Source organism: Ictidomys tridecemlineatus, chromosome 5, assembly GCF_052094955.1.
Source record: "Ictidomys tridecemlineatus isolate mIctTri1 chromosome 5, mIctTri1.hap1, whole genome shotgun sequence".
Lineage (NCBI taxonomy): Eukaryota > Metazoa > Chordata > Mammalia > Rodentia > Sciuridae > Ictidomys > Ictidomys tridecemlineatus.
Window position 1 is genome coordinate 132,185,578 of NC_135481.1, and position 7,960 is coordinate 132,193,537.

Below are 7,960 nucleotides of genomic sequence, written 5' to 3' on the forward strand. Positions count from 1 at the left end.
TACCTGTCCATCTGGAGAAAGACATTCTGTAACCATCTTCAAGCATCAAAACCTGATCATTCCTATGATAAAGTCATTCTTGAATCCATCATAGGAGGAAAGTTCTCATACAACATTGGGATTCCAGGCTTTCCTTGAACCATCCTTCAGTGGTTTCTTGACTGAACCACCCAGGTTCAGCCCCACCCGACAGGAATCTGGACCACTGACCAAGTTTTCAGACCCACAGTCAATGACAGCTAATGGCATGACTGCTTCCCAGCTGACTGTCATTACAAACCGCATCATTTTAATATACACGTTGCATCTAGAGAGGCTCAAACATGATAAAACCTTTGGTGTCTCAAAGAGGGAAGATAGCAACTAGAAAGTGAGGACTTCTGAAGGGAGCCCACATCCTACATGCACCAACTGTGCCATCTACACATCAATCTGCTGCCCTGGTCCCTTGAGCATCTTACACAATTATGAAGGGCTTTTGACACTTGGTTTATTTAGTTCCCACAGTCCCTTGGGTCTTGATCACTACTCATCTCCACTTCCTGGGAAGTGTCTGTTAAGGGAATGAATGAGTTAATAAATGATGAATCCATTTATAGAGGAGGCACCAAGCATGGAGGAGTGAAATACCCTGCTCAAGGCCACAGAGCTCAGAAGCAGCAGAACTCTGGCAGAACTAAGCATGCTCGCTCTTCTTCTAGACCAAAGTTTCCCAATCTCAGCACTCTTATTTACTTTATCTTATTATTTTATACTTATTTTCCCCAAATAATTTTTTTCTTGTGGACTGTCCTCTGCATTATATGATGTTTGGCAACATGCCTAGATTCTGCAGTAGTTGCACTCCTGTAGTTATGAGAAACGAAAACATCTCTAGACATTGCTAAATGTCCCCTGAGGGAAAATGTCCCCTAGGGGAAAATCTGTCATTCAAGGGTCACCATCCTAGACATTCTTCTCCATGTTTATTTGCCATTTTCAGAGGATGGCATAAAAGGTTCATTCCCTCTCCTCTTTTCTTTCTTCTTCCCTTCCCTTCCCTTTCCTTCCCTTTCTTTCCCTTCCTTTCCCTCCTCTTTCTTCCCTTCCCCCTTCCTCCTCCCCTCCTCCTCCCCTCCCAGCTTTCCTGTAGAGATCAGAATATGTGGTCTATGAGATGCGTTCTAGGGATCTTCATAACCTGCTTTGAACATCTGAGCTGGGCTTTAATGCAAACCTAGAATTCTGGCAGATGCAAACTGGCCCTCCAGGAGCAAATGCTATGCAGAGACCTGAATGTACATGTGCCTCAGCAGTGGCCTCCAGTGTGGACCACACAAGATGGCCCTTGAGATGTGAAAAGAAGACTTCAGGCTTCTATATCATTATTTTATCCTTCAAAATGCATTCACGTGTGTGCTTTACACTGTTCAAAAAGTTTTTAATGTGCATAATATTTTAACTTAGTAGGCATGAATAAAACTGATAAATAGAAGAAGTATACTTAAGTGAGTTTCGTAGCAAATGTTCAAAATTTGTGGGGAAAGGTGCATAATCACAAAGTGTGGAAACCATCCTACATGCTGTGCGTGCTCAAATGTTATACAGCACCAAGTCACTATTGCTATGACGATGCACACAAAGCTCTGCCTTGAGTTGTGGATACAGTCTCCTCCAAGATCTATGGTTGACTTTAATTCAATTGAGGGCCAGTGTTCTACTTAGGGTGGCCAAGACAGAGAAGAATGAGGTAAAGAGCCTCTGAATGGGGCAGACAGGGAAAAAGAGGCCTCAGTGTGAGTGTGCCCAGGCTGCTCTAAGATCCCAGTGGAAGCACAAGGAGGTTACTCATACCTGGAGGCCAGGAAGGCTGCCCTCAGATGACACTAGAGCTAGAAAGGACACTGGGAAGCACTTTCCAGGCAGTGAGGCCACATTTCATTTGCAGAGGCCATCTCTATATCCCTGAAGTGTGACATCTGGAATAGCAGGGAGAGGTGGAAACTAGGAATAAGCCAGTTTAGAATAGACTGTGTACAGGTAATACCCAGTGTGGCCCTGTGTGGGTTCTTAAAATACTGCAATACCTCAATCCTTATTGTAAGTAGCTACTGAACCTAACCCCTGAGATGCCCCTGGGAGTTTGATACCCTCCTGGACTTCCCTATAACATAATTGAGGAGTTAATGTCTCGACAACAGGGGGCCTTTAGGTCCCTGCCTAACATTGTTACCAGAGTTCTTTTTGTTAGATTGGTGTCCAGTGATTTTCAGAAAGTCATACAGGTTGTTTAATATTTTTAACATTATTCTTAGATGCATGTGTCCGATTATCGAATTTGAATTTTATCTCAAAACGATAGCCAACCTTTGAAAGTTTTCAAGGAGAAGAGTGGCATTTTTTTTTTTTTTAAATTTTGGTACTAGGGATTGAACCTATGGGTGATCTACCACTGAGCTACATCCCCAACCCTTTTGATTTTTTATCTTGAAACAGGGTCTCACTAAGTTGCTGATTCTGATCTTGAACTTGCCTTAGCATCCTGGGATTATAAGAGTGTACCACCACATCCAGCCGAATGGCATGATTTTGAGCTAGAAAGATTATTATGGAGTCATCAGGGAGAATGAGATGATGAGATTTTGAGTGCAGGCTGTGTCAGAATACGGAGAAGTCATGGGGATTAGGGGGAGAGACAGGACTCAATAACTTGGTGGATGTAAGGTCAGGGGAGGAGGAGAAGGTGGACATTCTTCCCCAAGATTCAAGCATCAGAGGAAGGTAGGTGTAGGACATCCAAAATAGTTGCCTAGAGACCCTGAGTAGAGGCTATTTTCTGTGGCTGTAGCTGCAATCCAGCTACAGTGCTGTCATCTGCTGGGCTGTTTGTCCCCATCCAAATCCAATCTCAGGGTAAGTACCTTAACTTTCTGCCAGTAGGTACATGGAGAAATCTAGCAAGAACAGGGAATTGGTGGCCTACCTCCTTGCTCTGAGAACTTCATCTTGGAAGGCTACAAGAAGAATTGCCTGGGTCAGTAGGGGGACCAGGTGCTCTGTGTGTGCAAGGGCTGCCCCTGCTTCCTTCTGCCTTCCTAAGCAAGTTCAGAAAGTGAGTTCATCTCTATCAACACACTTGGCTCCCCACTGCCTGGGGATGGACTCCTCTTCTTTCCTTTATATAACAGACTTTTTTATATTCAATGAAATCCAGTAGACATCATAGACAGTTTTATACCAGGCATTGAGCTAGACACTGGGATCCCAAGGGAAATGAATGTGTTCCCACCTTTATGGCCTCTAGTGGGGAAATGATGTTTGGGAAGTAAAGAAAGGCTCTTCCTATTGGGGAGAAATGATAATAAATATCATGATAAGGCAAAGCCATTGACAAGGGGAAATGCAGGATGTTCCTTGAAGTAGATAAGTTTAGTTTGCCTGGAACTTGGAGGGAGGGAGCATCAGAAGGAAGTTAAAGACATTGAAAAGGTGGGGGGCAAGAGTGTGGAAAAGGTGAAGGGGCAAGGATGTGGCATTTAAAAGGTAGCCAGCAGAGAGTCACATATTTCTGAGCAGGACAGGGATAGGAAAAAGAAAGAAGGTCAGTCTGGGACTGAGGGGTACAAGGCGCATTGAAAGAGGTTGTTTCTGAGTTTGGAATCACAGCTGGTGAAAGACTCCAAAGCCAGGAGATTAGGGAGAGCAGAGCTGGCAATGCAGATTGATGGGTCTGAGCAGAGTATTTTATTTTTCTACTATCTCTTCACCAAAGCAAAAATAGTAGAAACAACTTTTTTCCATTGGTAAATTCACTCAGTATCTCCTGATTTCATCTGGAGCTTTTTTTTTTTAATTGCTTTATTTTTGGGGAATAACCATTCAGAACCACTTATAAGGTTCTTATTAATTATAAGGTCTTTGCTTAGCATCTGGATGGCCATTGTAAGGAAACAGTTTCACTTTCCTGCCCAAGGGCGTTTCTGAGAAAGACTGACTACTCCCTCAGACCAACACAACCCTTAACCAGCCCCATTAGGACCCACCCAGCTCTGAGTCCTGACCCTCCTCCATAAGAGTCCCAGAACTCTCCTATAGAGAGATGGCTTTTATTTGTCGCTCTGACAAACTCTCATGTGTATCTCAGCCTGCTCTCGGTCTTTCACTTCTTGCTTACCCTTCTCTCATTTCTTGCTTTCCCTTCAATAATAATCCAGTATAAATTCAGTAACCCCAAAATGTTGTGAAGAGCCTGATTGGGTTAAAGTGTTCGATTCCCAAGGGGAAAACATGTTGTAAGGAAGACAATTGATTAGTAGATAAACTCTTACAAGTGAAAACAAAAATAACAAACATCCCTTTAGAGAAATAAGGCAAAAGGCTTGAAGTGGCAATTATAAATAATTCAACTGTCTAAGAAGCATTTCAGAACTTATTACAGTCAGCTCAATGCAATGCCAATTTTCTGCCATCTAGTCAGACACCAGCAACAGAGCCATAGTATGTCAGAATCTGCAGAGACCAGTGCTCATGTGGCTGGTTATTTGCAGATGGGGAAAGAAACCCTGGGAAGGGAAAGGATACACTTGAAGCCTTGGGAAAGACAGAGGCAGGGTCTGGGAAGAATAGTGAGTGAGTGATGGGGAGGATCAACTTCATGACCCCAAGCACCTTGGAGAGAGGGCCTGGGTTAGGATCTGGAGTGCTTTGAAGCCAGGGAGATCCTAGGTTCTCACCCATTGATTTGGCCTTGCTGTTTCCCAAAGTGGCCACAAGATGTCAATGTTAATAACATTACAAGTCAACACTTGAAATTGCTCAACTGTTGAACTGATTTCAAAGTACGGGGGAGTTTCCAGTTTTCAAAATGTACATTTTAAGAGGGGAAAAACCATAAAAACACTGTGGTCAGGGTATCTGTTCATTTTTTTTCTTTATAAAAGAAATGGTGTATGAGTCTCTGTAAAAGCTGGTTTAAACAGCATTCCGGGGGCTTGTGCCAAGGGGAGTCCAGGTTAGGATACAGCTCCTTTGGGATTTTTTATGGACATTCCATCAGGGAGTCTGGAGTTCTCCAGGAAATTGTGCCCTGAACTCTGGGCCCACAGGTCCAGCTTGACGTGTGGAGTGGCGACTCCACAGTCCTCTCTATTGTTTATCAGCCTTGGCTGAATCCTTTGTCCTCAGCAAGCATCAGTTTTCTAAACTGGAAACTATCTTCCTCTCAGAGTCATTTAAATTTAAAAGAACAAATTAAATGAGGCAATGTATTTTAGAGAGGCAGGAGGATACAATGGGTCCAAGCTCCGGTGTAGACTCAGATGACTCAGTGTAGACATGTGTTACTTCCTCACTGTGTAGCCTTGGCAGATCATGGCACTTTTCTGAACCTCCTTTCATCCTTAGATTATCAAAAGGGCTAAAATAAGATGGGCACAGTGGCACATGCCTATAATCTCAGTGACTTGGGAGTCTGCAGCAGGAGTATTGCAAGTTTGAGGCCAGCCTAAGCAACTTAGTGAGACCTTGTCTCAAAATAAAAAGTAAAAAGAGCTGCAGAGGGAGCTCAGTGGTAAAGCATCCTGGGTTCATTCCCTATTACTGGAAAAAAATAAAGGACTAAAATATTAACTCTTACCATAGACTTGCTGTGCAGATTAAGTAAGGTTACATGTGTTAAACATTCTACATCCTCTCCAGCTCTACTTCAATACCAATTCTCGTTACTACATGGGTCTTCATGCTGATCTCTGCTTATTTTGCATGTAACTTTCTAATTCTAAAGGTAAGTAAGGGGAAGCTTGGAGAGGGGGCGTGACTTGCCCAGCATTGCACATGAACTAGCACTTTCTCTATCACGGCACTTTCGTTCTGCATTGTCTATTGTGCCCAACAATAGGCTCCCGGAGGACAGAGAAATTCATTCTGGGTTTGTGTTAGAGGATCATCATCATCACCACCAGCAGGACTTCACTATGTGCCAGGCCCTTTTCCAAGCACTTTTGGCATGTCTTAACCAACTTAATTCTCACATACAACCTGTGAAATAAGTTCTATCATTTTCTAAATTTTACAGAATAGGAAACAGACTGGGAGAGGTTAATTACCCAGTGTTGCACAACTTGCAAGGAAGGAGCCAGGAAGTCTAAAACCAGGCCCAGAGGACTTAACCATCAAGTGGTGCTGCCTCTCTGGCAGCAATCCTTCATGATTTTTGTTGGATTGAATTTAGTCAGTAAGAATGGGAATTGAGCAATGTTATAATGTATTATAGGGAGTGACCTTGGACATGCATTCAAATTCTATGTTGAGACCTGCTTTAAAGGTGTCATCTGAGACACACACAGGAAGGACCATGCCTCAGGCTGTGACTGAAGGGGAGGAAGTGAAGGAGGCACTGGAGGGAGCTGTAAGGAAATTCTCATCTCAGGTCCACTCTGGGACAGCCGAGAGCAGAAGTGGCTGCTGTGGAGGATTAGGAGCTGGCACCCCTCATCCATGCCATGAATACATGGTGGGACCACAGTCATTTGTGACAACATGGATAAACCTAGAGGGCATTATGTTAAGTGAAATAAACCAGGCACAGAAAGACAAATAGGGCATGATCTCACCTATTTGTGGAATCTGAAAAAGTTGAATTTGTAGAAGCAGAGAGTAGATAGGTGGGTACCAGAAGCTGGTAATGGTGGTGGGGAGATGTTTGACAGGTAAAAACTTTCAATTAAAAGATGAACAAGTTCTGTGCTTGCTTCAGCAGCACTTATTAAGTTGGAAGGATTCAGAGAAGATTAGCTTAGCTCTTGTGCAAAGACAACATGCATGCTTGTGAAGTTTCCATAGTTTTGAAAGACATCTATGATTTGGAAGGTTCATGGTGAAAGGGAAACCAAGATTCCCTTAGTTGTTCAACAGTTATTTGTAAACTATCATTTTATGCTTCATGGTAGGTGCATGATAGGATATCATCCTTTTGTAATCACATCTAATAAACTCTTTATAGCCATTTCCTAAAGGCAAAAGCAGGTTAGTGCAATGTAGAATTTTTCATTTTATTAAAAAAACACTCAAAGATACATGAAATTCACAGCTCAGCAGACTAGTTTATCATAAACTCCAAATAATCTTGTTACTGATTTTGCTACCATTCACCTCAGATTCTACCAAAGAAACATAAGTATTAGTGAGTCTTTATGACTGAGTTGAAAAACATTAATGAGAAATTTTGGAAAATAATGCTGACAATATTTAATCTATCATGCAATTCCTCCAATTATGATGAAAAGACTTGAACTCCCTGAAATTAAAAAAAATACAGTGAAAAATTGATCAAGTTTTGGGGACCTAATGTAAAACCTGGGCAATGATGAATGTGTTAATTAATTTGATTGGAATAATCATTACATGATGCATATGTCTATGAAATCATCACATCATACACATAGAATTTATGCAACTATTGTCAGTTAAATCTTTGAAATTTTTAAAAAGAATACACAGACTGCCTTGGCTCACTGGTTTCTGAGTTTCTCAGTTCCTCTTCCAATCTGATAGATGGAACCTGGGGTTAGTCTCACATACCAACTCTGACAATGAGAATAGGTTCTCTGGAGCTCTGTGCTAACCAGTATTTGGAAAACATGCAGTTTCAGTGTAGAATGAATTTGAGGTGCCCCACATGTGTCCAGGAGCAGACCATGGGCTATGTTTTAGCTTGCCTAGCTCCAGTTCTTCCCTTTCTGATAGATCCAGATTCCTGCAGCTTCTCCTGGCCTCCCAGGCTACCTGGCATTGGGGCTGTGGGCTCTGTCTAGGGAGCTGAGTGACACAGGCTGACCCACCCAGAGCTCCACACCAGATTCTTGGCACTGTACGTACCATGTTCTAGCTCACTAAGTGCAGACACTTGAGCACCCTGACTCCCTCCCATCCAGAGGGACAGAGGCGGTGCCTCCTGTGGCCATCTCCACTGCCCAGCAATTCT

The 7,960-nt window shown here is 42.8% G+C and overlaps 1 non-coding gene across 1 annotated transcript; it reads left to right on the forward strand.

Annotated features, from left to right (window-relative positions):
- Positions 1 to 6,720: 6,720 nt before the first annotated feature.
- LOC120886991 (U6 spliceosomal RNA) lies at positions 6,721 to 6,824 on the forward strand. Its single transcript, XR_005730167.1, has one exon. It is a non-coding gene; the product is annotated as a U6 spliceosomal RNA (small nuclear RNA).
- Positions 6,825 to 7,960: the final 1,136 nt, after the last annotated feature.